At 44.4% G+C, this 16,400-nt stretch overlaps 1 long non-coding RNA gene across 1 annotated transcript; it reads left to right on the forward strand.

Annotated features, from left to right (window-relative positions):
• Window positions 1-2,492: 2,492 nt before the first annotated feature.
• LOC144135097 (uncharacterized) lies at window positions 2,493-15,109 on the forward strand. Its single transcript, XR_013315372.1, has 4 exons — window positions 2,493-2,773; window positions 9,141-9,255; window positions 11,715-11,959; window positions 13,740-15,109. It is a non-coding gene; the product is annotated as an uncharacterized LOC144135097 (long non-coding RNA).
• The last annotated feature ends 1,291 nt before the right edge of the window (window positions 15,110-16,400 follow it).

A 16,400-nucleotide genomic window follows, 5' to 3' on the forward strand; every position in this document is an offset into this window, starting at 1 on the left:
TTACTGCAAGCAAGTACTAAGACATCATCTGGAAAGCCCGCAATTCTTAGCCTCTGAACCTGCTGATTATAACTTTTACTGATAGCATGGACGCATGACTTGGCAATGGCAGCACCTAGGAACTGCTATGCCACAGTTAACAACCTTCGAATGCGGCAAACGAAAACTAAGGAAAGGCTTCTCTGATCTCTGTAGGAAGGACCTTCTCACGTGATCTGGCTTCGTTACCAATCTTATATCTAAAAATTGTAGCTCATTCCCTTGAGGTTTATCAAAGATGAAAGTTAGGCCGCGTCAGCTTTCGTCAAAAATCTTTAACAGCTCATCGATCCGCCTATTGAAGTCATCGTGTTCCACAAAAACAAGATAATCATCCGCGTACCTTGAGATGCGTTTTGTATTGACACCCATATTAATTTTTAATAGCTTTATCTACATGACTGAAAAAGACGTTGCTTAGTACAGGAGCCACTTTTGAACCAATGCACACCCCCTGTTTTTGAGTGTAGCAACTAGCCAGCAGATATGGAATTGATGTTCTCTTTTCTTCACCAAACAAGCTCGGTAATTTAAGCGCCATTACAAATAGAAGAGCCAGGAAAGAGGAAAATTAACGAAGAAAAACAAAAATAGGGTGCTATATAAATCATGACCTGAGGTTTGTCCCTTATGGTGAAGAAGCTGTGTTTGAAGTGCTGTTCACGTGCGGGAAGACCTGTATACGTCCAACGGGAAGGTGCTTGAACCACTTGAGCTGCTTCAAATATTTTATGCAGGGCGGCACCACATGCTCCTGTCATAGACAGATCACACTCCGGCGCCAAGCACTTTTGTTGTGTTTTAAATTCTTGATGTGGTAAGGTTTTCAACAGCCCTCTCATATGAAAATCACCCGACAGCTTTTAGTGCGGAAGCTCTCCTTCACGACGGAAGCTGCCAAAAGACGATTCACTCCTAAAGCCTTGACCTTTAACTTGGCTTCGAACAAAAAAATAAATATTGCCGGTACTGGGATTCGAACCCGCGGTGGCGCGAACAAATCAGCACAGCTGGCCATTGCACAAGAGCACTATGCTATCACCAGTTTTTTTTTGTTATTGCATGAAAATAGTGTCGAAAAAAAATTTAGTCATGCTTACGTCACAAAACACCAGGCCACCGTGCCCCTGCACAACCTCACCTCACGCGCGCAATGGGAGTAAAAAGGAAGCAAGCTGTCTCTAGCACACTCCTTTTTTTTTCACAAAAGACGGCTTACTTTTTTTTACTCCCGTTACGTGCATTCGGGTTTAGATTGTATCAGAATATCTCTCTATTCGGTGCCTACACAGATATAAGGTTGGCACAGACGACGGCAAGTCGTCTAGAGGGCAGCTTACACCCTTTTTACTCCTTTCAGTTTAGAGTGTACTGCCAGATCCAAGCTATCTCTGAAAGGTTCGGAAAGCTTTCTTCTCTCTCTACCACCGTAGACAGGTTTTTCAGGCAGCAGTTCTCAATTAAAGAATATAATCTTGGAAAACCTTCAGGGTATCCAGACCATAAAAGAGGAAGAAGGAAAATAGAGAGGAACAACGAAAAACGACGAGAGGTCACTTGCACTTACTATTAGTATGCCCATTTTGCTCGTCTAAAGGATTAATGCAACTGCCAACGCAAATGACAAGCCTGGATGCCAATGAAAGCGTCTCGCAGAATGAGCCAAGTCAAAGCGTGCCTTAACGGAACAAGTTTAGTGTTTATTACACTAGGCAGACTGATAACAAACGAGAGTAGTACCAGAGCTCCAGCAGAGTGCTTTCTTGTGATCTGTAATTCCAGAAAAAGAGGAGGAAGACGAAGAATGAAAAATCCTCTCCTACACAGACAAGCACAACTGACACAGACTAACTGGCCCAAAGGCTTTGTTTCTTCTTGCAGCCAAAATTTTTGTTTGACAATTGTTTTCTTTACGTTTCTGGGTCAATCGTGTCGCTCATCCTTCGCGCGCCCTTTAATTCGGAGCCTTTATTGAACGGGCGTCCTATCAATACTTCGCTTCAGAAATAGCGTGCAGGGCACTCGCTTGGGATGCACCTACAAAGTAGTGAGTGTAGGAGCACCGAAATTCTGGTACAGCACTTCCCCCTTCAAGTCTGAAGGCGAGAGCCCCTATGTAGCTTCACGTGCTGCCCTGAGCTAAACAAAGTGCGAAAAAGGTCTCCTCGCAGCTCCAAGAGAAGAAGCACAATAGAAATCGCCTTAGCACAGTGATTTTCGTTCATTTACTGTGGGCTCACATTTGCGGTACGCCTAGTGCCAGTGAGTATAGTGGCGCAGCGAAATTCTCCCGCCGTGTTTCGATCGTGTCTGTCGGCCGCGCGATCCTCTGCGCTCTCTGTCCACCCCCGTCCTTTTTTTCCTCCGTGAAGCGCTTTCAGCGCCACCTGGCGTCTTGGTGGTATCGCCATCTAGCGTTTCGACATCGCCCCGGCGTAGTTGGTGAGTTGCCTGCTCAGGCACGAGTTGCGCCACCGTCGCCTTGCCTTGCGTCTCCAAAAGGCCGCGACGCCTCGCGGCGCGTCACATAGCAGAGCGGCGCAGACCCGCTAGCTGAGAGGCGTTTCGAAGAAAGTGGTTCGTTTAGTGCGGCGAATCGTTACCGCTGGCAGTGCTTCTCTCGCGCAGTTCCACTGACGTTGCCTGGCGTTTCGCTTTGCTGGGCTCAGGATTTTGGATACTGTGTTCTTGCATCGGGGACAGAATGTGAGACGATCTCAAGGTTCTTGAAGAGGTTAGTAGTTTACAGCATCTTAGATTTTTGGTCTGCGGCTTCTCTTAAAATCCTCCAGTGTTGCAGGTCTCGCAAACAGAAACCGTTTGAACGTGCATAGTTAGCGTAATCTGGCGGCACTTTAGAAAACTGCGCTGCTGCCGTGTCAATGACGGTGTTCTCTTTTTGATGACACTTCCGTGCTTGCAGTCTACGAGCTGCCTGCAAACAGGTCAGCTTTATTAACAAAAGTCATTTCTGAAAGATACAAAATATTGTGGTTCGTAGTAGTGTTTGTACCAGCGGGTAAAAAATATGAGGGCATACTAAAAGTACATCACTTTATTCGCCATGGGGCCGCAAGTACGCAGAGGTGATCGGAGACAGCCTTACCTTTTGTACTGCGCGGTGAAATGAACGACACGGCTCTGAAAGTCGCATTGACACTTCCGCAATGTTTGCTGCAGTAATGGGCCCCAAATCGCCCCTCTAGAGAAAAACCCCATCGCAGCGAAAATTTCAGAAAAAGACAGAAGGCCAATCCAATCAAAATCCTCTGTTCAACACTGAACTTCATTGTTTGAGTAAATGGAAGACACCTTACTCTTAACTGTAAAGGTTGGACTCTGTTAGATCTATAGATATTTGATTGAAACAAACTTGTGACTAGCGAGGCCTTTTATTTTGGTATCGCTATTTCGCACTTTAAACAGTTTTTTTTAATAAACGACGCAAAAAACTGGTGCTTGAATGCTCTCCCTGAACAGTACTTTATTCTGTACACGGGAGTAATGGTATCTGTGACTTTTTTGCTTCATTCACCACGTTATGTGTATAAGTGGTAGTTCGAATGAAAATGTTGCGCACTTCGAAGCCGAAATGCTGACGGTACTAGTGAGGAATCCGGAGTGAGAAAATTTTCCTGCGCTCTTTATTAGCCTCATTAGATAGGCTGACTGTGGACCTAAAGCGTATCAGAAAAGAAGTTATAGCTGTATTCCATAAGAATTGCCTTCACATAAAGCAGTTAAGCAGAGAATTATCGGCGGAATGCCACTCACTAATGCTGCAGATGCGCCTACGTAATGAAACGCTGCATTGCGTTGTATAAGTGCGCTCAAAAGAACCAAGGCGCTTCGCCGTTCACAATTTTTACCCGGATTCAGAAAGGCAATGCTAGAGGGTTCCTCTTTTTATAAGCGAGTGCACAAGTGGCATTTATGGGTGTAGATTTTAATACATAAGAATGTTTCTTAGGCAGGGAGTGAGAGGTGTTTGACCGCCGAAGCGTGCTGAGTAGTATTAGGGCCGTGGCTGACCACTTAGCATAAACTGAAGTTAGCGTTAAAGAAAATAATACCATGTCATTGTGCCAAAGAGGCTAAGGTATCTAAAAAACAAATTTCATGACCTATAAATCACTGGTAGTTCCTACATGCCGTTTTGATGAACTGACGGCAGTGATGTGAATTCCTGCTCTGCTTGGAGATGTCTCACGCTAGTCAGCACCGCCATTCACTTCTAGTCCACCGTCGCGGACTCCTTTTCACCACTAGCATGCACCAACTAGCCCCCAACAAGTATTACTCACTACTTGCACGACCTCTTTAAATGGAGTTCCATAAAAAGAGTTTCCTTTTCTAGCGCAGTTTTCTTGGCAGTTTTGCATATTTTGCTCCGAGGAAACGTGAAGCAATCCACAAAAAGTTCCGAAACAGACACTTAGTAAGAAAGTACATTGGATGCAGTTCTTCTCAGCGCTCTCTTAGGAAGACATCAAGAGGAAATGGGTTCGATACAGTTCGCGCAAAAATGAAGCAGGCAATTAACATAAGGCTCTTTAGACCCCCCCTCCACAACTACCAGTAGAGTTGTCGATTGTTCCGAACACAGATCAAGAAAAAATCCGCTCGTTCATGTTGTGAACACTCAGCCTTAGAAAAATTTATTAGTTAGCGCGCAGGAACCAAAATGGAGGCGAAGGTAGGGAAAGCCCTAGTGTTAGCTCTTCCAAACAATGATCGTGATGACTACGGTCCCGCTGGTCGTTGCGCAGGTAGCCAGGTCGAATATATCGAGTGCTCGTGGGCTACAAAGATGACTAACGAGCTCCACGTGAAGGGGTTAGAACTTCGGACGGGCACTTGTCTAGTGTACAAAATAAATTAGTCTCTAGGACTGCGTCACATCTGCATGTGATAATATCGGCGATAGCAACAAGCGCAAAGTTCATATGTAGAGATACGGGGATATTGTGACTCATTTTATTGAGGAACGCCAGCTTTACGTTTTAGCTGACACTCTCGTAAAAACAATGCACTCGAGATTAGCGCTACACATCGGTGGTGTTTGCAATTTCAGAAATTGAAGCAACGTTCTGTATTACTGCCGTAGAACGCCTTTTGTTAACATCTTTATATTGTTCTTAGGCAAGCTGTGCGATATTAATTCTTCACGTCTTTCCGAGACAGTTTGTCACTTTCGGTATCTAAACGAAGCTCGCTTTTCCTCCAACCTTTTGTTAGCAGAAGCCATGGCCTCAACTGTGCTTTTTCTGGAGAACAACTATAAAAGCGAATACAATGCGATGTGACGAGTTTATTTTTTTCTGAATTGAGCCATTGACTGCTAGCGAATCGTGAGCTCTGTTCAATAAGCTTTCACTAGCAAGAATGGCAATTTTTATGAAAAAAAAACCTCTCCCTTTCGAACCCTCCATCAAACAATAAATTCCCCCGCAACCTCTGGAAGTGGAGCGTCAGTATTCTGCAGTGCATGCAGGTAGTTTACTTTGCGCAAAATATGTTCAATATTGGGCGCTGCCGCGGTGATCTTTTAACCGCTGTAGTGATGAGTAGCGTATATGGACGCCCACAAATCTCGAGCAAACGGTCTGCACGAGAATATTTCTGTTATTGGCCTTATGATTGGCCATAGCTTCAGATATCGGTTGGGTTTGGCTTACGAGTATTTAACGTCACAAAGTGACTCAGGTTATGAGATGGTTTTATGGGGGTTTAAAGTCCCAAAGCGACTCAGGCTATGAGAGACGCCGTAGTGAAGGGCTCCCGAAATTTCGACCACTTGGTGTTCTCTAATGTGCACTGACATTGCACACTACACGGGACTCTAGAATTTCGCCTCCATCGAAATTCGACCGCCGCGGCCGGTATCGAACCCGCGTCTTCCGGGCCAGCAGCCGAGCGCCATAACCCCTCAGCCACCGTGGCGTCAGGCTATGAGAGAATCCGAGCTTTTATATATTTCTATCTCACTAATCCGGATTGCCCTGCATAGACCTATTGATCCTGGCTACAAACCATTCCGCCAATGTGTAATTAAGGGCAGGATAGGAGAGGAGGGGGAGGACAACAAAATAGTTATAGACTTACTTGGTGTCTTGATAACATAAGATTATGCCCGCGATTCGAATGTGCATTCTTTGAATAAGGTTCCAAATCACGTGTACTTGTCGACTGCTATAACCCGTGAAAGCTCTCTACATAGCGTTAGACCGCTCACGCAAATAAAATAATGATTACTATATAACCTCTCTTTCATAGCGCACTAACGATAGTTTCAGAAGGGCAGGAGCAACTCTGCAAGGAAATATGTGCATTTAACACAGTAATTTCTCTCTAAGATACCTGGCTCTCTAAGCTACCAAGAGAGATCTAAATCGGGAGACAAGGATGCAGCACGAATACTCTTTGCACGTTGCTTTCTCTTTATTAATGGGTGATCATTAAAGGGTACATGTCGCGGAGAAACTGAAGCCCTAGGTTGGGCCCTAGGAGTGAAGCCCTGCCCATCCGCTTGTGAGCGAACTGCCCACGGTGGCAGGTGGCAGTTAAAGTAATGATTGGTCACGAGAGATTGCCTGGCAAGAACAACCTGAGTTGCACCTACCATCCCAGTGTGATGGCGTATCCCTTATCCGCAGCACCACTGCGGCAGGAGTAGTATGAGGACTGCTAGTCACCTGTAAATATAAATTAGAGAATGACTGGCATCGCGGAGTTTAAAGATAACGATAACGAACACGCCAAGAACGAAAAATAAAATAACTTAAAAAGATCGATGTGTGACGAATGAGAGCATTTCGTAACGGCGACCGCCCACGCGTTTCCGTCATGTAGCTCAAGCGAGCGCCATGGAGTTTTTTTTTCTATTTTTCTTTCACGACTTGACTAAGAGCCCAGGTTGGTGTTGTTGATTTGTGCGCCAGAAACAAAACAGGAGACTTCCTCCGAACTTCGTTATTAGTCGGCAACAACAAACCTCTTACTTCATCTAAGGCGTCGCCAAACATAAAGGAAGTGAACACGTTTACAATGCGTGCGGAGCCAGACAGAGTTCGCAGTTTGAGAGCTTTCTGAAGTACAAGTAAAATAGGAAACTTATATTTCGGAGTCCCCAAAAGGGGAGCTCTGAAATAGAAGTACTCGCTTTCCGCTGTTTATTCCTCTCTTTACACAATGTTGTCCAAAATCATCGATCTCCCGAAACTTCGTTTCCATTTCTCAAGGAAAAGCACCAATCCAGTTGTTTCTGTCACATTGTAGATTGCTCTGCTCGAGTGGAATACTTCTGAGCGGAGCTTTTAATTTTTTCGCTCTATGTGAAGAAACATTTGGAATCGAGGGCCACTATAACATGATGGTTTTCATTTCATTTTCTTTTTTCTGTCTCTGTGCTGCCTCAAGCCACATGGCGCCACCTGTTCAGTTATCTCTTTGTTTCGAGCTGAGTGAGGAAGGGGCTTTGCACTTCTGGAACAAACTGGAAAAAGCGGGAAAATGTAAAAAGTAAACTAGGATCCAATCACAACAGACAGTTATAAAATTACACTTGTGACAGCTTTTGTAAAGTTTATTGGGCTTTTTCCCCCTTTTTTTTTGAGAATGAGAAGCACAGTATATCACTCTCAACGGAATGGCTAGCACAATTTTTTGAGCCATTTTTTCGCCTATCGCGAATGGCACGTGAACCTATTGGACATCTTCGTAAGTGAGAAGTGGTTGGAAGGTGTGTCATTAAAAATGCTTTTTTTTTATTGAGAAGCTGCAAAGAACGTTAAAGTACTGAGTTGGCCACCTGCATTAGGTATCTCTAGACATTCCATTGGGGTTGCCTCCTTCTGGATTCGCACTGCCAAGATATCTCTGTCAACGGCCGTCTGCCGTGCCGTTTATAAGACTGAAACCCTTGATGAGCTTTAACTTTGTCGCTGATAGCAGTTACTTCTGAATCTACAGAATTTTTGTTCGCTTTGCATGTCGATTTGAGGGCCCGTCTCATCTGAACTGGGCGCTCCAAGGAAGTCTTATGTTCTGGGTTCAGTAAGAGAAATTAGTGCTCGTTTTCAGATTTTTTGAAGCTTAGAGGTCAAGGGATAATATTATTGACGGCCATTTGTCAAAGCTAATAAAAAAACATTAGCATCGCAACCCATAACTTTTCGCTCCTGTAACCAGATTGATCCGGATCATGAGGGAAATAACTAGAAGAATAAGAATGGGGTGGAGCGCATATGGCAGGTTCTCTCAGATCATGAATGGCAGTTTATCAGTATCCCTCAAAAAAAAAGTATCCAACAGCTGTGTCTTACCAGTACTCACCTTCGAGGCAGAAACGTGGGGGCTAATGAATAGGGTTCAGATCAAGTAAAGGTCAACGCAGCGAGCTATGGAAAGAAAAGTGATAGGTGTAACGTTAGAGACCGGAAGCGGGCAGAGTGGGTGAGGGAACAAACACGGGTTAGTGACATCCTACTCAAAATCAAGAGAAAAAAATAGGCTTGGGCAGGACGTGTAATCTGAAGGCAAGATAACCTTTGGTCTTTAAGGATAACGGAGTGGCTTCCAAGAGAAGGCAAGCGTAGCAGGGGCGGCAGAAAGATAGGTGGGAGGATGAGGTTAAGAAGGTATACGGGCATGCGGTGGGCGCAGCCGGCAGAGGACAGGGTTAATTGAAGAGACATGGGAGATGCCTTTGCCCTGCAGTGGGCGTAGTCAGGGTGATGATGAACCAGGTTCAATCGCAGCATCGCTATAAAAAAAATCATTGCGCGAATGTGGAATTATGCGCGCATGATTTTGGAAGCAAAAACGGCATGGTACGTGCTATCCACCTCGAGTGATTGCGCAGTATGAAATTCCGACCGTCAATTTATGGCAGGATCGATTCTGGACAGAGACTGCCGTATTGTACTTGCCCCTTCGCCAAACCTTCTGCTGTTGATTGTTTCGTTCGCTGCGGTATCGAGCAACCTACACATATTTCAAAGTTGTGAAGTATCTTTCAGAACTCTACTGCCTACGATTGTTAACCCTTTTTGGAACAGCTTTGTCTTCATCAACTTCCTGGCTTCTCTTTCTTCTTTCAGACTTTTACTGCTGGAGGATCCAATGTCGCTGACCAACTTCCCTTTTCGCCGTGGGCTGCGATGGTCGCACCACACACGGCTGGAGCAGCACATCGACGCAGTCGTCTACGTCAGTGTAAGAACCTCTGGCACATTTCCGGGGCGGCATTCCAGGTCTCACATGTGCTGACGTACTTCAATGCGTCGTTTGAGACAGATAACCAGTCATGTGTATTTCATTTGCATTTCCACGTAGGCTTTCGCCAGTTCTGAATTGTCGCCTCTAAAAGAGAGCAAGGGCTCTTCATTATAGTAATTTCGCTGCGAAACCCATCATCAATCTGTTCAACTACTTCACTTTCTTAGAAGCGATCTCAGCTCCTATATTAAAATGGCTTTCGAGTAACCTCGCGCTCTGGGACAAGGCTCACACTTCAGTCAATGCCATCCGGTACTATTCGATTAGAGTTTGAGTTATCTTTTTACTTCATGCCGGAAATCCAAAAATCCTGCTATCCTCTGGCAGCTAGATACTTTATAAGTCAGGTAAAGTTTCTAAATATCAGCAGCTGAGGATTTCATTGGCTTACGTGTTCCTCTGTTGTTCCATGGAAAATGTGTTTTCCTATGCATGCTGAGAGCAGTTCTTACATGAGGAATAACTTGCATTAATGATAGCAGTGAAAGCAGGGGACACCTAAATTCACCTTAGCAGTATGACACGATAGGGTTAAACGGTACCTGCGGTCGCTTGCGGTAGCTGCAGTGCACCCTATCGAAGACATCGATATGATTGTTGCTATCACTTACTGAAATGTTCCTGTAATGAAATTCGTCTAATGTGCTGTATCAGGTGCTCGTAAAGGCGTCCAGTTATCCCATAGAACGGACGTTCGTCCTCCGTGTGAAGGTAGTGTGCCCGACTCTAGACCCAAAGATGGAGGTCCGATTATGCTTGACAAACTTCTTTGTTTCCAGGGAAACTTTCTCCTTGTGTACTCTGTCTACGAATCGGGACTTTCCGGTTTATTGACGCCGGGTTTTCCGGGGAACGGGGCTTTTAACGCTATGGTGCTAAAACAGAGGTGCTCAAGATAAGTTACTTTCGTAGACACCGATGCATGAACGACCAGATATATTTTTCAGTAATGTTGAATCTTGGGCTTATTCGTTCAGATCTATTTCGCTGCAGATGACAAGACAGGGAGACAGAAGGTCACATACTCGGCACTGCCTTGCTTAGCTTGGTCCGTGCTATTATACACGCATGTCATTTGGCACTGAAAAGTAAAAAAAAAGCTTTACAGTCACTAACCAAGTAAAAAGTTACAAAAGGCGCGTTCCTTGATCCCAATGAGGCAGATAAAACGAGCAGGTGAACATCTCTAGTAGAAGCTGAAATTATCCAAAGGAAACGAAAAATTAACTGCGTCTAACCGAGCGGCTAAACCACACCACCAAGATAGGCTCACTTTATTTGAAGCATTGATTCCCGGTATAAACAAAGGAAATATCGACCTAACATCAACGGCTCCGCACTTGTATATGCAAATATAGGAAGTGTGCCCATGGTCAAGCATTATAATAATATTTAAAGATATTTGACAGTTACGGCGCAGTGGGACGATTAAGATAGCAAAAATACTCAAATCAACTAAAAAATGAAGAGGATATACCAGGTCTAGAGTAGGATCTAATAGTGTACTTGTTTCTACCCACCGCTCCTGATAACATAGCCTAGGCGTTTAGATGCATATCCTTCTTGCCAGAAAATGGTGATAGAGTTTAATGTAAAATATGGATGTGTAAAATCTTAAAATTAATTTCAGAGAAGTAAGGAAATAGAAGCTGTAGTCCGATATCACTACTGTGTTGTCGTACTTTACGTATGTGTAATTATTTCAAGGTGGGTCACTGCCGTGACCACCCAGTTCGAGTGTTTAACGTCTCATGTCATTTTTCACCATGTCATCTTGTGCTGTCCACGAAATAAGCATTTACTAATGGCCCACGGAGCCGAATTTTGGTAGTTTTTTGATAGAAATTTCTCACGTGTTAATATTTCTATGCACGCCCAAGTAACTTACGCGGACAACATTCATGACCATCTTCTCTAGAGGACCTGAGAGACTCAGAGTCATAGTGCAGTTTTGGGATGTTAAAGGAATTAAATTATTTTGGTGACACAAGAGTGTAATTTCGCAAATTTATTAAAAAGCCAGTGAGTGAGCTTTTCTATCCTCAGAGAGATGGTGGAGGTGGCAAAGACAATAGGTGATTTACATAATTAAAAGCGTAAAGCTGTGATAGGTAGCTGTTCGCGAGAGTACTGAAACATGACACCCGTTTACGAAAAACAAGGACACAATCATGGATCTGTTAACAAAACTGTCGCGGTATCGGTATGTTAGCCTGTTTTGTTTCACATCCTCGTAAATTAGACTTTGCAGTGTTCCACATTATGCAACATGTAGCTGAGATAAATGTTGGGAAAGCAAATAGCAGTTGAAGCTGAAGCGATATATTGGAGAGAACAGTGCGAGAATATCGACTTGAATTCCTAATGATGTGGCTCTCGACTGCTGTCTTGTGCAGGTGGTGTTTGTCCTCTTCGCGGCCATTATCTTGCTCTTGATAACGACAAGCTGCAGGCGACTTCCCCCTCCAGCGTCTCTGCCAACGGACGAAGAAAGCGCAGAAGAGAGCCAGCCTCTGAGAATGGTAGCGCGCCTGAAGAAGAGTGGTGCTGGTGTGTGCACTGAAACCTTGGCGCCTCTGAAATCAGTGTAAAGGGAGCAAAACCGGATGATAAGAGGCCTCTGATGGTGCCCACGCGTCCCGTAAGTTTCCACTGGGTTTCGTGCGTTGCCGAAGGCTTCCTCTTCAAGTCTTCATAAAGCGCCTCTGGCTTGAGGTCTCATACGTCTAATTAAGAGCCGAGCTTCCAACTTTTAAAGTGAACGAAGTAATATTTGGAACATCAGTTCGTTGTTTTAAGACGTGGTATATGAAGTTTAACGTCCCGAGAAAAATATGAAAAGGCTATGAGGAACACCGTATACGTGGGCTCGCAAGTAATTTAGAGAACATGCGGCTCTTTAACATGCACAGAAACGGCACAGCCGATGGGCGTTTTGCATTTCGCGGGCATTTAAATGTTATCGCAGCAACCGGGATTCGACGAGCAGTTTTTGAGTCGGAAGACGGATGCCAAAACCGCGATGTAACGGCGACAGGTTTCTTCTTTGACCATTTCTGGTCATTATTCGTCCGTTTTTAAAGTGAACTTTTTTAAAGCCCCGAAACATATATTATCACGGCTGAAACAAAAACGACTCTGAGACGACCCAATATAAGTTATCGTATCTTGAGGACTGCTGGGGTAAGGCAAGGGAAACAGAACTTTATGTACTAACCTCTTAACTAGATTTCAGATACTGATTTAGTTGTGTTTAACGCGATGCTAGCAATGTTAGCAATAATTACAGTTCGTACTACGGTGTTGGTCAACTGTTCATTTTCTGAGTCATCGAAGTGCCTCATCGCAGTGATGTACTCGATCAAAAATATTTAGTGTTACTGGCTACATCAAACTCAGAATATCTTGCTGAAGATCGCGTACAAAAATATTGAAAAGTTGCGCAGTGTGCTGAACTTCTATTTCGGCGGTCTGTCAATGTATCGAGCTGCAAACCGTGACCCTGGAACGAGCGCGTCCCCTAACGGCCCTCTTCGATCACTTTTCGAGCGCGAATATGGGTGGGTTTCCCTGACTTGGGCACCAGCTGGCACTGCCAGCGCTGTGAAACCTTGTGACGAAGTCAACGTGGAGTATTCATGGGGGATCGTGGATCTCTTGTATTTATTTTCCCCGCCCTAGCGCGGCCAAGCGATGAAGTTAGCCAAACAAACTATGCAATAGTGACGGCCCTTGCCTGGCTTGTAACGCTCATTTTGCCGGCGAAGGCATTACGGAACCCAGCGGTCTCAATTTTTTGAACAGCTATTTTGTTTATAAGGTACTGGTAGCACGACTAGGCTACTTATCAAAGGCAGTGGCTAGTTTCGAGGAACCGTGGCCGCTGCGATTTCGATAGCCAGGCCTAGCAACGCCCGGCTATCGGTGCGCTGCCAGCAGTGCGTCAATACTGTGGGTACACTGTATTTCTGCGTCTAGATTACAGATAAGCTTTAAATGCCTGTTTTTATATATCGAATTATAAATATCTCGAATTTACATAAAAAAGAGGAAAGGGGCAATCAAAACTCATTCTTTTATATAGGACTGCGATTAAGATGCATAAATGAGCTTTTTCTGCTCTCTTACCGGCCTATGCAATGTTTATGGATATCAGTAGGCATAGTCATGAATGTTGCATGGCATACGCACACATGTCGTTTTCAACCCAGATTTTATTTAAGATATGAGGTTACTAGGAAAGTCCTTGTGGGCCGCGGTGTTACGCACGCGAAATAAATATATTGCACGAATTATATACATATCAATAACATCCTTTGTTCCAGTTGCTCTCTTATTGGAATCAAATAGGTGGCGAAGCATAGCTGTAGAAACTATACGCTATATGTACTGTATTTGCCGCTTTGTACCCTTTTTTTCAGGTGCTGTCTTGAAAAAACTACGCACCGAGCGACGCCAACCCTACTCGTCAGTGCCTTGAAGACCAGTGCCTTGTGTGTGGATAGAAAGGCTCAGAAAGTCTAGAAAGTCTGCGGTAAATGCCTTCTTGCGCTTAAAACTTGACACCTCGAATTTGTGGCAAGAAGACTGTCCGGAATGTGTGCCCTCACTGTCTTGGTGTGCGAAAATTTATGAGGTCGTAGAACTCAAGTTCTCCGGAAAAGCAGAAACGGCAGTGCACAGGCTTGTTGGGGCCCTGCTTAACAAACACATTCGCGGGGGCCAGTCCTGCGTGCGCAAAAAAAAAACAGCACTTGAAAGGATTGAATTGTGTTAAACTGCAAAAAAGTACTTCTTGGTCTGATGTGATGATGGACGCTGGAAACTTTGATCGGTGCTTCAATTGTGAAGCCTTAGCGCTCTGATTATTCAAATAAAACAAATGAAAAGAGCTAGACAAAAATAAAAATGCAGCAGATTATAGGTGATGCACCTTCCGAGTTAAGATTTGCTCTACTGGCTGAGAAATATAACACAATACATACTGGACGCTGCTCTTTGAGTAGTGACTTGAATTAATGCACTCTGACGACACTCTTGAAGTAGACAGCTGCTCAGTTGGCGACAGATATCGAAAGTAAATCCAAGCGGTTACATATTCGGCACTACGGTAATGAAAAAGACGGAAGCAGGTGAAGGCACCAATTATTAAAATAAACGGAGGACGTAAACGCCATAAATTGTGATCCTAAAACATGGAAAAAATAATCAAGTGCTGATAATTTGTTCTTAAAGGCCGTTGCAATGGAGATAGATGAACGAAAGCGCAAAGAATGGCTCTGTTACGAAAGTGCTGGAGTCTCTTATTTCGCAGTTCCCAGTGAGTGGTCCAAGGGTGAGTGCATCTATTTTAAGCTGGTAGTGTATTGTGTGATTAAATGCTGAACATTTAAAAGCAATATGCTCCACAGTTTCAACTGAACGTAGGTGTCACAGTGTGGGCGGATGGTTTATCCCAAACGGTGTCGATGGCTGTTCCGAAACGTCTCCATCAAACGGAGCCGATGGTATTAAGCCATGATATTAAGTACGGCTCAGTAGAATTCGCTAATCTTCATTTAATGGACGAGGAGCTCCATACGTTACGCCTTTGCTCGCCTACAGGCATGAAATCTTGATCATTATGCGTCATCCCCTCTAAAATATGCCTGACATCTATTCAGGTACTCAAGTCTTTCTATGACTACTTCATATTCTCCTGTCATTCTCCGGAATACCGCAATACGCTGGTATCAATTGCAAGAGAACTGTCTGGCGGGCAACATTTATCGTTTCATAATCACAATAAATGTCACAGGAAAATGAAAGCTGGCTCGGTATTCTAACCATGCTCCAAAGGTGTTGCAAGCCTGCACTGGAATTAGTAAAAATGACTCGCCTTTATTTTCCATGTAAAAGTTGCTTTTTTATCTCATAGCGGCTCAACTATTGTGGCGGACGTCATGCGTTCAAGACTTAGTAAGAGGATATTTGTTCTCTAGAGTGTGCGTAAAGACCCAGAAAAGAACAGCAATGGCAAGAGCAGCCCTTGGTGATATTTTCGGTTTCTTTTGAGTATGCTGGTTTAGCGCCGACCAGCGTTGAACATCCGCGCCTAAGACGTGAGCGTTTTTGTATCGATGCTAGATATGCCAGCATGCCTGAGATAAACGTACTGCACCGTACATACACGTGCATGCTAGATATGCCAGCATGCCTGAGATAAACGTACTGCACCGTACATACACGTGCATGCTATATATGCCAGCATGCCTGAGATAAACGTACTGCACCGTAAATACACGTACATGCTATATATGCCAGCAGACTTGACGTAAACATACTACACCGTACATACACGTACATGCTATATATGCCAGCAGGCTTGAGGTAAACGTACTACAGCGCAGGTGAGAGAGAGCCGTGGCACGTTTCGCTGCCTTGGCCTATTCAGCCTAATAATAATAGAACCAAGCACGTCTGAGCAAGTTGTAGAGAGGTTGCAGCAGATTTACTTTATGGTGCCTCCTATACCATGGCGTCTCTTATAGCACACATGGACCCTTTGGGCGTTTAAAAGAAGCCCGAGAAATACGCAACAATAAAACATACGACTGCACCTGTGGGCTAACCAGTGCTCGGTGCTGGTCTGAATCGTGTTTTGAACGAGCGAAGGGTCTGAATTAACCGTGTAATTGTGAGCTGCCGCTACGGAGAGCATCGAATTGTCGGAACTGCGGCGCGTTCATCCGGAAATTGAAAAGTTTTCGCCAACGCCTATGATAAGTAATAGAGCGGCTATGTAGGCCATCGAAAGCAGATTGAGGCAACGCATTTTTTTCAGTCAAGCACAGAAACCCATGGAAGATCGGAGAGATGTGAAAGCGTGTTTTTATTCATGGCGGGCTCCGTATTTTTTTTTTTTTTCATTGTCATTGTGCTGGCCTTCTAAGTGAGCGGCAGCCAAATGCGGTGAGTGCGCGCGCTCAGTTCTTTCAAGAAAACATTGCGAGTGTTACAGTACTGTTGCGCACGAGCAGAGCCACGTGTTTTTTTAGAACTGAAGCTCTCTTTCTCCAATAGAGCTGCAAAATCCTGGACAT

The sequence above is a fragment of the Amblyomma americanum genome, chromosome 5, assembly GCF_052857255.1.
Source record: "Amblyomma americanum isolate KBUSLIRL-KWMA chromosome 5, ASM5285725v1, whole genome shotgun sequence".
Taxonomy (NCBI): Eukaryota; Metazoa; Arthropoda; class Arachnida; order Ixodida; family Ixodidae; genus Amblyomma; species Amblyomma americanum.